Consider the following 17,321-nt stretch of genomic DNA (forward strand, 5'->3'; position numbering starts at 1 on the left):
GAGTATAAAAACATATAGTGCATACCTTTAGTTAATACCTTTACAAAAAAATAAAGGACTATCTAGAAGCTACAGGAATGTCCACAGCAAGGAATTGCTGAAGCGTCTTCCTTTTAACTGTTGCACATTGAGAAGAAAGTAAATGAAATACAAAATACTTAAACCCCTTGCTCTTGCCTTGTAATTTTTTAATTGTTTTTGTGTTCAGTTATGACCACTGTTAGAAACTGGATGCTAGCTTGTACTGAGCCTTCATCTGAATTGCTATAACCATGACATGCTCTCTTCACTCATCCTTCTTAACTCAGCTCTGGTGAAGTCCGTAGAACACTAGGCACAGACTGCACACACCATTAGGCTTATGAAAGCTGTTTATTTATTTATTTATTTATTTTCAGAAATAGGTTTACTTAAGTATTGGAAGGATTAAAGATAACGTCTCCAATATTTTAAAATGAACTGTATATATAAGTCTATGTAGGGATTCCAAAGTCACCCTTTCCCGTAAATCGTGTTCTGGGGCAGCATTGTTTAGATTTGGATTTCTGTAATTTATTTTATTCCTGTCTGAAGAAATATTTATTGGAAAGAAATTATTTGTGAGACATGAAGGCCACAGTAAGTTTCCTGTGGTACATGATTTTCCTCAGGTACACTCTAAAGTATGACCACTGTGACATTCAACCATGTGTGAAATCTGTGAGATAAGATCCTAAATATGGCTTCAGATTTTTTTTTTTCCCTATAAAAACTGTCATCCAAGCTAGAGGTGCTTCAGCTGGAAGAATTTCTGGATTGATCAGCAAATGGTCAGATATTGTGACTATGCAAACTAATGGGGACAAGGCATATTTTATTTTTATCTTGAGGAAGCTTGCAGTAGGCAACCCTATAACCACACAACAGAGTAAGAAAGCAAAATGACTGTGTCTGACTGGATACAAATAATACTCAGAAACAAAAATGTCAGTAGCTTGCATGTGTTTTTCCAAAGAAAACCTGAAAACTCTTCAGCAGCAAGAAATTGCTGATTGAAGAAGTGTATGCAAATACCAGGGCTTTTAAAAAACATTTCAAATCTGAGTTTAGTAAACCCATAGGAAAGCTGAAAGGATAGTGAAGTTTATCTTCTCACTCAGATAACTATGAAACTACTGGCCACACTATCTAAAATTAATTGAAATCTCTACTAATTTAAGTTCTTGGCACTGATGAAGATGAGAGCTCTCTTATGGCTTTCACAAGCCAGGATGGAATTACATTCTTGGTCTCAGCCCTGTTCAGTTATGTACCACAAGCATCACTTCTCATCATATTTGGCACTAGAAAGCCTTTTTATAGAGCAGTAGGGGTAATGATACTCCAGTCCTGCCAGCCTGTGAGCATGCACAGTGCTCTCCACCATGGGGAAGCCTACCTCCTTTGCCAATGGGTGCAGCAGATTTGCTCAGGAAGGGGCTCTTACAAACATTTATCAAAAAGGCATTGTCTCATCACATCTGCTGGAGCTCCTGGAGTGAACCTGGGCACAGCTCATCCAGTCACCCAGTCCGCATGTTGCTCTGAGTATAATTTCAGCCTGAGGTATGACAGGAGATGGTGTTCCTTGGGCAGCTGCCAGGGATATGTTCTCTGAGAGATGGCTTTTCATGGGGTTGCAGATCCCCTGGCCAAGAGCCAGCTGTGACAGCAAGGCTGCTGATGCCTATCTGCTGTGTTGGGGGTTGTCCCAGAACAGCTTGTTAATGCACCAACTCTACAGGCTGATTTAAGTGATTTTACTGAAAGACTGCTTCAAACTCCCAGGGCTTCTAGTTGCACTCATTCCCAAAGCTGCTGCCACAGGCCTGATGTTTTCAGCTTGCACTGGCAAATATTCCTTTAGTTTCACAGTTCATTTTTCTTCCTTTCTCCTCCTTTCTGTGTATCTGTACAGGACCAAGGCTTTAAATTATTTACCTCCAGAAACATTGGCCATATGAAGTCTCTCCACTGGCAGAAACTATCAAGAAACATATAAAGATTTTTCCCATGCAAGACTGTTGCTGGCAAGTTCTTGATGCAAAAATCAAGAAAGAGATGGAAACTAATAACTGGAAGTTTAAGCTATGAATTATTCTCATACTGTAGATTGTTTGTTGAAGCTTGAAGACTAGAATCCTTTACTTCATACATCACATTTTCTACTAAGCAATAGAATGAACAGGAAAAAAAAATCAGCCCTGCTTCCACATGATACGAGTCTTTTGATGAGAGGTGTTCTTAGCTGACTGCTCAGACACGTCCCCAAATGAGAGCACATATCAAAAATCTTATACAGAAAATGAACTAGAAAGCCCTTAGGACCAGAGTAAACACTTTCTCCCTAGGAACCTATCAGAATTTATTTTCTATCAACTATAATTACTTTGAGTTTAAGACTATTATCCATACAACTAGACTCTCTTGCATTTCTAAGGAACAGATATATTTAATAAATGAAGAATGTAGGAAAAACTATTCCTCAATTACACCTATTATAAAATTTAAGCTACGAAAATACAATAAAGCTTCTTCTGTATCTCACAGACTGTAATTAATGAGCAGTTATCTTAAGTCTGAATTACAAAGCACCCTTTTCTTTCTTGAATATGATACCTTAGGCATCATTTCAGTGAAGGAAAATGTCTTTAGCAGCGGAGCATATTCTGATTAATTGCATGCTAGCACTCAGTCTGCAATTTGAAAACCATGTTGCCACTAATTAATGATGCACCAGTGTCACAATAACAGATATGAAAGTGAACATATTGAAGTCACATATGTAACCAAAGGAAAGACAAAAGATGAGCTGCAGAAGTGTTAATTTTGATTATTTTTAAAAGTCCATAAATGAAATAGTGTGTGGAGTCACTTGCTATCACACAACTTACTATGTTGAAAGTTGTGTAGAAAAGCAAAGCATTTTTTTCTGCTTTTTCACACCTTCTTAATCATTGCTTTTTGGTCTGATTTTTGTCAATGGAATTGTAATTTCTAGCAAAGACGGCACATTGAGGCAATGTTTCTGTTGGATGTCAAAGGAGCCAAAACATTCTTTAATATTTTGATTTTATTTCTTTACCATGATGTACTTCAGTTCTCTGTCTCTTCCTCTTCAAAAATGGGCACAACCCTGTATGGCGTCTTACACCAACCAAAGCTTAAGGTAGGCAGGACTTTAGTGCTAACATATTTGACATGTTGTTTCTAGGTAGCAAAAATTATTTGATCTGTAAAGAAATATTTGCTACACACAGTAAGAAGCTCTTCAACTAATTAAACACCTTATGCCATAAACACAAAGTTAAGTACTTGAACTGATCAAAAGTGCCTCAAGTAAACTGTTGAGACAATCTGGTGCTAAGTATCATTTGAACCAATTACACATGTTTTTTTTCAAACAGTGTAAATAACCTCTCGCCATTTGGTTTGATAACCTTTCTCCTTCTCAACAAAAGGTCATTTAAGGTTTCTGCTTTTCCTCCAGTTTGGTCCCTCTTGGAAGCAGTACAGACTTCAAATCTCCTTTTTAGAGCTTATCTAAGACCAGTGCAGGAAAGGGATGAAAAGGTCATTCTAACCTTTTCATCCCTCTGTGTTGCCCTGAAGAGTGATATTTTGTCACTGGGCTATATAATTAGGACCTCCCTCACTTCATTAGATCTAAGGCACCCTGTTGGGATAGCAACAAACTGAACTATGTCTCCAAGGAAAGCTTTCTCTCTGGTGGTTAATGTCTTCATTAAAAAAACGAAGTCATTCTGGATCTTAAAACTTGGACAGGCTTCATTTTGATCACAAAGAAGGATGCAAAAATAATTCCTTCCTTCTATGGGGAAAACAAAACAAAACGTACTGGAAAAGTGTATTAATCTACCTTCACTGGAGAAAGGCCTTTGAATGTTGAGAGAGAAAGTTCTAGTGTGTCAAAGAACTACTGTACAACTTTGATAGGTTCCATGGAAATTAGGAAAAAAGGCAAAAAGTAGCATTCTAATTCCACTCCTGCATTTTTGGAAACTGCTTACAAAATGCTAGAGAGTGAAGGGTGGAGTGAGCTTTAACCAGCGTACTTGGTATCAGGTATAGTCCTTTCTGCTCAAATATTAGACACTGATTTTACAAGAAAAGTGGAAATGACAATTTCCTCTCTTTAGCAAAGCACAAGTCAGAGTAAAGTTTATGAACTCTATTGCTAATCAGTGCTGGAGGGTACTTAATTTTCTGGTTATGTAGTTGACAAAAGGCAGATCTTGTGCAACAAAACCTGAAAACATTCTTTGGGAATTCTGTAAGCAAGGTTGGTATGTCAGAATATATTTACACCAACTTATTCATAATGAAAGAAGCTAAAATAATTGCAATTATCTGGAGATGTACAGAGGCTTAACCTTATATTTTAGGATTTTTTTTTTAATAGCTTAGCCTGAGTACTATGGATGTAAAATAATTTAATATCCAGCAGAAAAATATAATGTAAACATGAGAAAATATCCAGCTGGGGATACTTTGCCAAAGCATTCTACTTGAATCCCTGAAAAGACCAGAGGGTCATACACAGAGTGAAGTAAGAGCTTATATGCTGGGTTTCTTAACCTCTATCTGCTATTTGAAAGAAAATTATCATGTGCAGCAAAAAGCTGAACAAAAAAAAGTCCCCAAAAAGCATACTGTTAAGTTACAAGCCTGTGCTAAAGAATGTACAAATATTCTTAGTCTAGATCTTGGCCTGCTTTTAAAGAGCCTGACATGGAAGGACCTGCTGACATGCACATTTTCAGCAGCGGATTATGAACATTCACAGCTTGTGTCTTTGATGCGCATGCAGTTTTTGTGCTCTTCACGTGCAGTGATTGTGCTGTGGGAGATACTGGGCCTACTGGTTTTGGTCCTATCAGCACCTGCAAATCTGCGAGGGTGAGCTCAAAGGCAGTAGTAATACATCATGTGGGAGGGTGGAAGTAGGAGTAATTTTCTAACTTATAATAAATGAATCATGGCAAGAAGAGAAGAAGAAAAAAGAAAAAGTCTAAAGCAAACACCTGCAGTCTGGGGAATTGCTACTGACTGGAGAAAAGGTCAGAGATTTTGAAACAAACAGCACTGCAATAAAAGTTTAACTTGCCCCAAAAGTTAAAAATGATTTTTCAGCTGTGGAATTACAGTACTTGCAGTGATAAAAGTTGTACCTAGGTTAACCCAAATGTGATTCATCTTTGGATGAACGTCTTTCTTCTCAACAGTTCATCCTCATTCAGCAGCCACATTTTAGAAATTATACTCAGGATTTAATGGTATCATATTATTTTTCAAGGCAACGCATAGTTTCTAAACAGACAAGAGAAGGTAGAGAAGATAGATGCATTTCAGTTGCAGCCATCTGAATGAACTTGTACAAGATGAAATGGGTTAAGTTCCTCTGACACAATACATACCAAAGGACTAAAATTTGGTGTCATTGGTACGACAGATTTTCTGGGTCACGAAATAGTTTTCTACAAATTAGGTAAAAATAGCAGGAAGGGAATAGTTTAGTAAGCTTCACCACATGCATTTATGACCAGAAGGCTTAACTATTAGTGCTGATTAACTTTCTGATTAAGACAAGAATTAAACTACTACTTTTAACTAAGTACTACCATAGTTTTCTTGATGTTAACGAGCAAGCTATACACAGGTACATGCCACATGTGTGAAAGTATTTGTAACTCAGTAAAATACTTATAATCATATCACTACCAACACAACTAAGTTGGTTAGCTCTTGTGTTTAATGCATCTTCGAGATAAACACAGAAAGATGGAAGGTAAAATAAAATCAGTAAAACTTAGTAAGGTTGGAAACAGGGAGTCTGGAAAAGCAGATTACAGAATTAAAGTGTTTCTACCTGGATTTGTACATGCAAGCAGCTTCTGGTTCTCCTGCAGAAGTTTAAGCATGCAGATACGATCAGAGATTGCAAGGGATCACATATCAGGAGTGTTTAAATTTACACCGTTGAAAATATCATGGCTCTGTTTAAAGCTTAACAGATCCCCTTCAGGTCTTGATGAAAGCATTCGAATATATACATTAGATTGTTATGACATTAGGAAGCAGTCACATAGATAACTGAGCTACTCATTCTGGTTTTATTCTCAGCTGAACTTTCTATAGGCAGCTATTTTTCTGTGTGACAGACCTAGACATATTAGAACAAAAAAACACACCAGGGCTTTTAGTAAGATAGAAGGCTGGAAGATGGGTAGTTGTGGGCACCAAGAAACTCTTAGGATCTTTAACTGAGAGACTGAAGGGTATTAAAATCAAAGTGATGTAAAAAAAGAAAAACAAATTATGACCTCTGCTGTACCACTGGCTTAGCTGGAAATGTAGTGTGCTGAAATAAAGCATAAATGAATTGAGTAAGTCTCCAGCTGGCAGGGGGTGGTATTGTTTCTGCTTTCTCCTGCAGGTTTTAAGTGACTCAAGCAGTTGGCCTTATTGCTGAAGTTCAAAGGCTGTGAACCCAAGAGCTTATATATTTTATGTGAAAATACCATAGAAGCAAAGCTCCCTTTAGTCACAACAGTGAGGCCGAGTGACAGGTGCTCATTCCCCCAAATCCTTCCTGAGCTCAACGCCTGCTTGAGTTTCTCACTGATGGGATTTTCAGAGGGGCTACTAGGAGTCCCCAGCTAAGACCTAGCACTAAGATAACAAAAGACAGTCTTCAAATCTGCTGAAATTGTTGCAAATATTAAACATGGAAGAAAACTTTCCTGGTTTAAATGTTGTTATACGAGCCATTCATGAGAGACATATCAACCCCTCAGCTTTCAAAACCCTTCTGAATTCACTAAAAGAAACTTATCTGCCTCCAGAAGCTGACACTCAGTTGAAGATTTCCTAATCCTTGCAGCAGCTGATGCATTAGTACTTAATGAAGAGGACCCCTTGTAGACCCACCGAACAACCTATTGCACAAGCAACAAACATTTGTAGACCTTTTACGTATGCGCTCTAGGGGAGAGGCTGCACTTGCTGACCAATAAGTGATAAATAGTTGCAGAAGCTAATTCAGTGTGGGGGAACTGTGGAAAATCTATTCCGGTTGGGACTGCTGTGACACCTACAATAAAGATGTGTCACTTAACTACCATTGAGCATCTGGCTTTTCCCACAGCGTCGTTTGTTTGGGAATGTGATCTCTACAAACAGCTTCTTATTTCATGGCTGAAGAGTAGTAACCGAACACGTTCAAACAAATTTACCATGAAAGTATTGTATTCCTTTTATCTTTGGGCAGAGGAAATTCTTCAGGCAGTGTTTCTTTTGATCAGTAAATGCCAACCCAGCAGTCTGCTGCTGGCAATGATGAAGCTGTAGGTATCTGTCTGTTCTGTCTTGACAGTATGGCCTAGAACAATAAAAAAAGCATGAAATTCATTCTCCAAATGCCTTGACAATGCCAGCCAGGGAGCAAATGATTATGACAGTAAAACTAACTGTGGCAATGGTGCCCTCCTACACATACGGAAAGGTGGGAGGCATCCTCATAGCATACAGGCTATAGGACAGTCCAGGGACTGTACAGAAATCCAGTTAACAAGGGGAAAAAACTTCACTGCCACAGGGCACAGCTTTCTTGCTTTTATCCACTTCCTGAAACTCAAGCTGCAGAATAGCAGCATTTCTGCCACCCAGCTAAGACTGATGCTTTCAGAATAAAAGCAGCATGAGTCATAGGTAGAGGTCCAAATGTTAAGTGTTCACCTCTTCGGTATGACCACAAGAATTTGGAACTGTTAACCACTGTTCAGGGAAATATGCATCTTTTTCTCCAAGCTCTGTTGCAGGAATGAGTCTATTTGTGGCACACATTTTATGTATGATTATACAAGCTAAACAATTTAATCTACATGTAAGAGATTCATTTCTTATTCTAAGAGACTGGTATTGACATGGTGGGATGAACTACAGATTGGTAAAAAAAAAAAATACATTAATGTATCTGAGTAATTGATAAAACAAACTGCTTATTCTCTCTGGCACCAGGGCATTGCCAGTACTGCTCAGGCAATCTTATTGAGAAGCTTACCCTTCTCAGTGGCTTCAAAATCAGAACTTAGTGATGATTGAGTTTACAGTCCCTATAAAATGCAAAATATTTAAAAATCAGAAGACAAGGGAAAAGAGCAAAATGTATATGCACCGTACACTGTTAAATGATTTAATCTGTATAAATAAGGGATGGGTAGTATATGTTGGGAGTTAAATATTTGACAAGTAATTTCAAATAAAGAGCAAAAATCATAATGGCCTTCTGAACAACATTTTAAAGGATAAAAAAGAACAATGCAGGTGAACCTCCTAGATGATAGTTTCTATCTGGAATAGTAGGACTTACAATACCACTAACACACAGAGGTTTCAGAGACCTACTGGCTGAGCTACATAGGCAAGTCTTTCTTTTCTTAAATGCAGAACTGCAGCCAGTGATTAACTGTTTGTATGCTTCTTTCAGTCACAAACCTGCTTCTCATAAGTATGTCCATAGCTCAAGCTGAAGTGAAATATCAAAAGCTTAGAGATAAAAGTTGACTAGAATCAGCTGTACAACAAATGATTCTGCAAATTAAAATCTCACTTCTGAACAGATGGTGTGATGTCCTGTTATCTGTATTCATATTAGTTGTCAAACGTATAAAAGTCTGGTACCCCCAAAAATGTAATAGTTAATGGGCACATTGCCATCCAACCACTGCAAGGTGATATCTATCTTAATTATACCATAGAAAGAGCAGGCCACTAAATCAAAAAAGATGCTAGTTCTTTTCAGGATGAGGTGTAGGACCACTACAAACATGGTATGACTCAGGACCATGTGTGGAATACCGTTCTTCTGTCCCAGAGCTAGTGAAAACGTGCTTTGTAGTATGCAATGAAAAGGACTCAGTGCCTCCAACTGATGCACTTGAAACTTGCAGGAGAATTGAGCACTCAACAACATGTAGCTCTTGAGCTCATGACCATACCACAGTATGTCCCCTTAGCTGGGCATTTTAAGTACACAACATGCTACTGGATTTGAAAGCACCCACCACACTATTGTGATAACATACTGTTTTAGTAATAACTACTTAATTTCTTTAGATGAAAAAGAACGTAAATACAATGAAGAGCATTGAAATAATATTCAGACCTAATGTTTAGTTCTCCATTTTTACTTCTGTATCATGTCAGTCTGATAACTATTTCAGTTTAATCAATGGAGCAGCCTATGTATTCTATTTTAAGATTCAAAGGGTATCAGAGGTAGGATATCTCACTCAGATAACAGAAGTATCACAGTTCATACACCTTTGCAGAACAGGAGAAAGTTGCTTCCTTTGGTTCAAGTCCTGCGTGCTATAAATACAAAAGCTGAAAACCTGGTTTTATACTGACTGTGAACAGAGAGTGATAAAGACTTTTATATTAGCCTGGATTTCCCTTTCAGATTGTTACAGCCAGCATGGCCTATTTTCAAGTTCCTTAGCAAAACCTGCTGTTTTGTGGCTAAGGTATCTGAGGCTGTAAACAAATACTGCTTAGCACTTTCGTTTGTGATTCTATTTCTATTTCAAAATCATATGGATAGCACTTGGTCACTACTTTTGTGATTGCCTTGTACCGACATAGCCTGAAACCATACTTAAAGCCTAAATTTAAATGCTTGGTATTACACATTCCTCTTGCCACATGAAGATGTCCTATATACACAGAACTGCATATGACAGACCCTCCCTTACCTCAATTAGCTAAATATATCATCTTTAATAGAAAAAAAATTAAGAGTGAGACACCCTGTGTTCGCTAGATGGCTCTTGAATATTGATGATGAAAACACAGGTGGGAACTAAAGTTACATCAAACCATTATAGACATAAGACAGATAAGATTTTTCATAGAAAGTGTAACTCATCCTTGGAAGGCCTTTCTGAAACTTGTGATAGAGTCACCATTTAGTAACTTCCACAAGCCAGGAGTGCCAATCTGGAGAGGTGCACATTGGTTCACAGATTTCTTAAAAGGAGATTCAGCTCTGGCTCAAACAGCAGGGGATATAGACTGAAAGAGTGACCCCTTGTCAATCAATGCCTGAAAAACACTAGTCTAGGATAAAAGGCTTGGAATTTTGAGATATGAAGTTTTGAGATATGAAGTATTACACTTTAATACGTAAGGAAGACTGAATGAGGCACCCAAGCAGTAACTTCACTCTTGGATGTCCAATGGCATGACAAAGCTGTACCTAGGGCTTAGTCTGGGGCACAGACAAGGCAAGGATATGAAATTAGACAGCTTTCTTGTAAGCTGCTTAAAGTAAATGCGTTTATACAGGGTCATAGTATTAAAAAAAAAAAAAAAAAGGTAAGTATACTCAAGAAAAAGATACTATACTCAATTTTCTTGCCATACAACCACTTTCTTGAAAGATAGTACTACAGCTTCTGGTGATTAACAACCATCAGTTAAAATAATTGGTTTGATTGTTGAATTAGGGATTGTTTTTATAACAGTAATTAAACAAACCTCATCATTCCTTAAACACCATCTTGGACGCTGAGAGGCAGAATTTATATAGGCATCCTGAAATTTCATGACATGAATGTTACCTTAGTGAAAATGTCTTGGCTTTATATATATCCTCGCCAAAAGGGCAGAAACAAGTTTCTACATTTAAGAAACCACAACATAAATTTGAGAGGAATCTTTGCTCCTTTCAGTAAAGATAGGAACTGGTTAATCTAACCAAAACTGAGGGAAGAGGTGATTGTTGAAATTGACTGGAGTGGAAAGGAGGTTAAAGAGTTTTTAAAAAGTCACTTAAAAAGGTTTCTCCAACTGAATGTCTATCTATAAGTCTGATGAAGCAAAAGATAAGTTTCAGCTAAGAAAAAAAGAGTAGTTAACTGCTGTGTCTTCGTTTGCACTTTTTAAAGTTTTACACTTCAAGTCATGTCACTGACTGGATTTTGTTAAGTTGTGAGTGATTTCTATTGCGAGTATGATGCATTACAAAATGCTGGACTGTTACAATAATTTAATTTTCTTCTGGAATTGCCAAACAGGGGATACAAAAGGAAAAGAAGACTAACTAGAGTGAAGTTGGAATGTGCTAAATGTGTATGGAACTGTGCAGGATAATGGTGGCAGGAGGAAACTCCTTGTGATTATAACATTAGCTTAAAGGCTAGCCTCACATATTGAGCTGTCAAGCCTGAGGGAAAAGACACCAGGAACTCATTTTTCTATTTGATAGGCCATGGTGGGATTGAGGAATGAAAATGAAAAGTGAAATTAGATTCAATCAGCAGTACTTTGGAGGTAATACAGTAAAAATGGAAAGGATGCTAGCACCCTTTGGGGAAGTAGTATGTGTTCAGTAATACAGGCCGTTATTTGTATTAGTTGAAGTGTCTCCATTTATGTGATTCTACCTTTTTCTCTGACATGCTCATTCATGTTCATGGTAATTTAAGATACTAACTCCCTTTGTAGCTGATGTGCTTGCAAACATAACAGCATCAAAACAAAAAAAAGTAACCATTCAAACAACAGATAATGTACAAGAGAGGCAAGTCTAGATTTTGAGAAGTGAAAATGTGATACAATTTTAAATATTGTGAAACTGACAACTCATAATGAGAAACTGGAACAACCTTAATATCTAACTTCAAACAAATGTTCAAATTCTTTGATCAGCTGCTCAATGAAAACCTCTTTTTTTTTTTTTTTTTGGTGTGTGTGTGTGTGTGCATGTGTGTGTGTGTGTTTGTGTCAGCCTTTAGAAAATATTAAGTCTTGCAGTAATTGATACTTTCTTAGCCATAAAGTAACTTTGACTATTTCCAGTTTATGCAGCTTCAGGAATGCCACATGAAATCATTCACCTTGAAGTCCTTAAGCTTAAGCTATGTCAAAAGACTAATGTGCTTTATTTTATGAGGGCAGTAATACATATGTCTTAATTAATAACATTAGATAAAATAACTAGATATCCTTTCTCTGCTTACTCAAGCAAACTTCCTCTTTAAACTGAAAAAAATACAAATGTTCAGTCACTTACATTCTGCACAGCCTTTTTCCACTTATTAATGGGGAATTGAATTAATATTTACTTGAAGAGATACTCCTGAGATTATCTACATATTAGAAGTTAAAATGTACAGGTTTTTATATTGAAGATGAAGTTATTTATATAATCTAATCACAGAAAAAGAAAACCACATGTTTCTTGTGAAAGCAAAGAGCCATATGCCACTACACTTACATTGTTCTGAAACATTAGTTTTACTGCAGGTAGTGTTTAGAAAAATTTCTATAAATATACAGTCTGAAATGAAAAAATCAAGTAACATTCCTGAACACTTCAATTTAAATGACCTCTTCACCATCGACTAAATCTATATAAAGTAGATATTTTGTTTGACTGTGCTCTCATTGTTTTCTCTGAAGACCATTTCCTCCAGATCAGGCCCTCTTCTACCATCAAGATGGTGCCAAGACAGAAAAAAAAATCTTTCATTTAAGTGAATTAGTGAATCACTGAATGCTGTGATTTTGCATCTTTTCAGCAGTTTTCTGTTTGTTCTCAGAAGGTGAAATAAAAGACAGCTGCTGGAAACTGGTTATGACTTGGAAAGGATAACTGAGAAATAACCTTTTCAACAGAACAGCTGACCTGATCAAGTTTGGGAAATGAGAAGTGGTAATCTTTCTCTGTATTTGCTTTCTTTGTCAGAGGAAGTTGCTTCTGAGAAAGGCTGAAAAAATTGCAACCATCTTGGACTATGTTCCAAAATGTGTGGGCATCCTGCTTCCCTCAGTCCCTCATGGTTTCAATGATAACTTCTGTCTTGAGCTATTTCAGTAGATGACCTATTTAAATGAATATACAGCTGAGAGTGGGAAAAGGTGCAAACTGACAGCATTAAACCTAAGTGTGTTAATCTGAAAGTGGTTTTCTTCTGAAATTTAACATACCCCAGAGCTTACCTTGTATTCCAGTGGTTTCCTACTCATATCTGCTAGGCTTTGATTGCTCCTTACCAACTGCAAAAAAAAAAAAAATAAAAAAAAATAAATAATTAAGCTTTGACAAGGGAAGCAACAACCTTGAATTTTGAACCTGAAAAAGTAGAGATTGAACTGACAGGGGAAACAAGACAAGAAGCTTACTTTACTGAGGACAATAAAATGCTCAATTAGACATATTAATTATAGCATATGTAGCACCATCAAGCCTTAGGTAGGAACTTTGCTCTTCTCTCAGTCAGTGGTATAATTATTACACCTAGCTGGTGAGTATGCTGCATGGCTATTTAGTGCTTGTTATCGCTGCTTTACCCTTGCTCTTGGAAGAAAGAAAACAAATTAAAACAGGATTCACTTCAGTGCTAGTATGAGCCAGAACAGATCATTAGGGGAAAGTGGTTGGTGCACCAAGCTCTGCTTAGATAAGCTTTACTATTTTCACATCATAAGTTAAATATATTCAGGAAACCTCACCTTTAAACTTGCCTAGGTATTATGCTACCTTTAATTTAAGGCTCCAAATTCACTGACATATTCAGATTATCGTGCAAACCAGCTGAGCCCTCAACAAGCAGCTCAAATAATGTGTACCAAAATTGGAACCCAAAAGTAGTAAAAGCCTTTTGCGTTTTAAGATAACATTCATAGGAAATGTAATACTGAAGTTCAGTTTTCATTTTAGAAGCACTGAACCCCAATACTTCCTTTTTTGGCAAATAAGCAATTCAAGATTCAATGAAAAATGTCTACCATTACTATCAGACTGTCTTATTGCCCTATTATATTATACACTGAGACTACTGAAGTCTGTAATCATTTTCTATACAATGTTGTGTCTATCAAGCAATTCATTTAAGTTATGAAATTAAAATTTCTCTGTACAGTACTTTACTCACAGCTGGTAGTAGCCAATAACTAACAGATTTAGATCTTTACTATTTCTAATTATTTTTTAAAAAAGGCGTATTTACAGTGTTATCATGTGTTTACCTAGTACTACCTGGACTGTCCATATTCTGTCACTGAAAAATATATGCTGTTTGCATCCCAGAAATTTATTCTCCCAGTATGATTATTGCAAGGGGTTTGACTACCACCTAGCTCTGTAAAAATGGAAACAAAAAATCTGGCATGAAAAAAAGATGAATTTTTTGATGGAACGCAACAGTAATTTCATTGTTAATGCCTTTTACAGTGCATTTAAATAAAGTGAAAAGCTGTACTAAGTAATTTGTAAGATCTCAGTGTTATAGGGAACTCCTATAGATGTAGAGAAATTTTTAGCAAAGCTCTGTTACTTTGAAGACTGGAATAATTGTAGAGCATCACTTAAGACAACCTACAGAAGTACTTGTTCTTCAATTTATTTATTTATTTTTAGCTTTTGGACTCTGATTCAGTTCCAGCTGGTCCATAATGGAAAGAACAAAAATCAGTTCTTTGTCAGCTTTGGGTAAATCTCTACACAAAACTAAAAAAAAATCCCAGATGAAAAAGACATTACTTCCCCAATGTGAGCAACAGTAGTGCAAGCTTCCCTCTTGCTGCTGCTGCACGAGTGCCTTTTTTTTTTTTTTTTGACAGTGATGTTTATAAAAAAAACCACTCCTAGTCAGTCTTATGGTCTTCCATGCTCAGATGTACCACAAGGATAACAGTTCCTCAAAAGCACTTCCTAGTTTACGTTAACCCATATGGATGAAGTCTGGCCAGTTTCACTTGTTTTAGGCATGGACTACATATGAGCAAAAGGTGAAGCAATTTGTGACATTTTCCTTTTCTACCTGAGTCTGTGTTGTCTGAAGCAACTCTTGTGCCTGCCCTGGGATTAGAGATATAATCTATCTGTAAATAACCAGAGGGTAAAAATACTTTACTTTCAAGACTGCTGCAAATCATGAGGTGAGAACTTAGAGACTGCCACAAACTGCCACAATCCCAGTGAAACAAGCTGTACCACTCAGGAGAAATCTCATTCTACACCTAAGGCCTGTTCAGGTCTTATAGCCAAGTCCTACCTCTTCTATCTCCGTTCCAGTTTAGAAAAGCAAGGAGTCCAGTTACATTAAAGGATGATTTCTCTCAGCTGCAGCTGGGAAAGTATTAATGGCCCTTTGACCCAGGCCTATTCAGGCAAACCGATGCACACTTTTACTGAGACGGATTTTGGGTGTGCAGGTCCTTTGCATAGACAGGAGAAAGTAGGCACTTCATAGCAATGTAATTTTTAGCAGTAGGTGACTTTCCATTCTTTTGGGATAGTACTAACAACAAGAAAAGAATAAAAAATGCAGGGTAAGACAGAAAGGGAAATTATCTTACTTTGGATTGCTGTGTTTTTTTCTTTCCTCAGAAAAAGGCTATAACTTTACAAGAAGGAAAACAAACTTAAGCTGCTGATGACATTTCAAAGTTGTTTGTCAGTAAGAAGGTACTTGCAGGCTAATCTTTAACTACTCTGTGAGTAGCAAGTAATTTCCATTTGTAACACCTGAGTTTACAGGGTTTAAGTGTGATGTCATTTTTATTTGTAAGGTATACTGAAAAATGCTTTAACCACTACCTTGCAGATACATAAATCAAAACTAATATATAAAATGTTTAAAAAGCTGCACAGTTAAAGGGGGATGTCCTGAAAACTGTAACTGTGGTCTTTTTTATAGTTAAGAAAGTCTAGTGTTCAACACATGCCTTTTACCTCACTAACGTTAAATTTAAAACTTAAGCCTATAACCCTCTTATGGAAAATTTTAGTCTGATGAGCATCAACCACAGACACTATGCTCACTATGCAAACACTATGATTACAATGAATGTATTGCAATCAAAAGATAACTGAATATTTTACAACAGCATCTATAAACCCAGGTGCCATGAATTTCCATAGGAGATAAATGTTTATCAATTGACAGTAACAAGTGAACTTGGCAAGTTTAAGCCAGGCTGGTATAAGCAAAAGGGATTACATTCAGTCTGGTTGAACTTCATTTGATGGGGTGCTACTGGTAGATCTGCTTGATCTGGTGTATTCTGAATACATATAGTCTCCCTAATCTGCAATAAAACAATGCATGCTTCCATTGGATTGAATGTTTTACTCCTGCCTTCATCCAAGCAAAAGAATATTAATCATTAGTTTGTCATTAACAGTACATCCCTCCTGCATATTTTAGTTGACACAGATGTCATTCATTTGTCTGTATTGCAGGAGTTCACAACTCTGCAATGTGGTGGCCAGGTTATTCCATTATCTTTAGAGAACATTTAGCAGAGATAGCATGATCAAGTTGCCTGCCACTATGTTGCACATGGTATTGTGGAAATACTGACATCACAGCGTTTGATCATTGACTTGAAAAAAAAAAAAGAAAAAAAATTATTTCTATGTATTACTTTCTAATCAAACGGAAGGAAAATGCTGAGTTCAGTTATGTCATCTTATTAAGCTGCTGCAGATTAACATACATTGAATAATATGCATGTATAAATTAATAGGGATACAACAAGTTAGTTATTAAATTAGCAGTTTGTATTTTTAGATAAAAGTTAGACTACAGAATACTGAAACTTGAGTCATTTGCCCTGTCATGCTGTGTTCAAGATACATTTAAGAAATGACTCATGTTTTTTGACTGAAGTGAAATCAGTTTTTTTTGTTTTCAAATAATTTTGCTTTAAAAATTATATCACTTTTTGTTAATGATTTGATGATACTTGTATAAACTCTGCTTGACAACATAGCTGAGAAGTGAATGACTAAATAAACCTAAACATCTAAAAACCTTAAAATCTCAAATAACATTCAGGGAGGAGAACAGTAATTTAACTGCAGGAACAGAAAAAACAGTTCCAAAAATAATTTTAGAACCAATCCTTATAAAAATCTATTTGTTGCATAAAAGCTACGTAGACTGTGCCTATGTAATTAAAGGCATTCTTTCAACTGAGACAATTTCTTACCTTGATTCAATTAGTGTACTTCTAAAATCCATAAGTTAAAAAAGAAACACACCACATATACTGGCTATTAAAATAAATTACCAAGAAATGTATCAAACTTCATTTATCTTTAAAAAAATCTTACATTGCTACTTACAGCTAATATCATATATAATTAGTTGTGCAAACTGTCCTACCACCTGCATGTGATGTCATATCACATTAGGTAGACTATACTGCTTAAAAAACATTCATAGCTTGTGACCCAAGAGCTTTCAGAAGTCACACATGAAATTCAG

At 36.5% G+C, this 17,321-nt stretch overlaps 1 long non-coding RNA gene across 1 annotated transcript; it reads right to left on the reverse strand.

Moving 5' to 3' along the window:
- Positions 1-6,252: 6,252 nt before the first annotated feature.
- Positions 6,253-16,559, reverse strand: LOC310880283. Its single transcript, XR_014571585.1, has 4 exons — positions 15,406-16,559; positions 13,045-13,101; positions 8,102-8,153; positions 6,253-7,420 (listed from the first exon to the last, which is right to left on the reverse strand). It is a non-coding gene; the product is annotated as an uncharacterized lncRNA (long non-coding RNA).
- Between the last annotated feature and the right edge of the window lie 762 nt (positions 16,560-17,321).

The sequence above is a fragment of the Anser anser genome (genome assembly GCF_964211835.1).
Source record: "Anser anser genome assembly, chromosome: 1".
NCBI classification, from domain to species: domain Eukaryota; kingdom Metazoa; phylum Chordata; class Aves; order Anseriformes; family Anatidae; genus Anser; species Anser anser.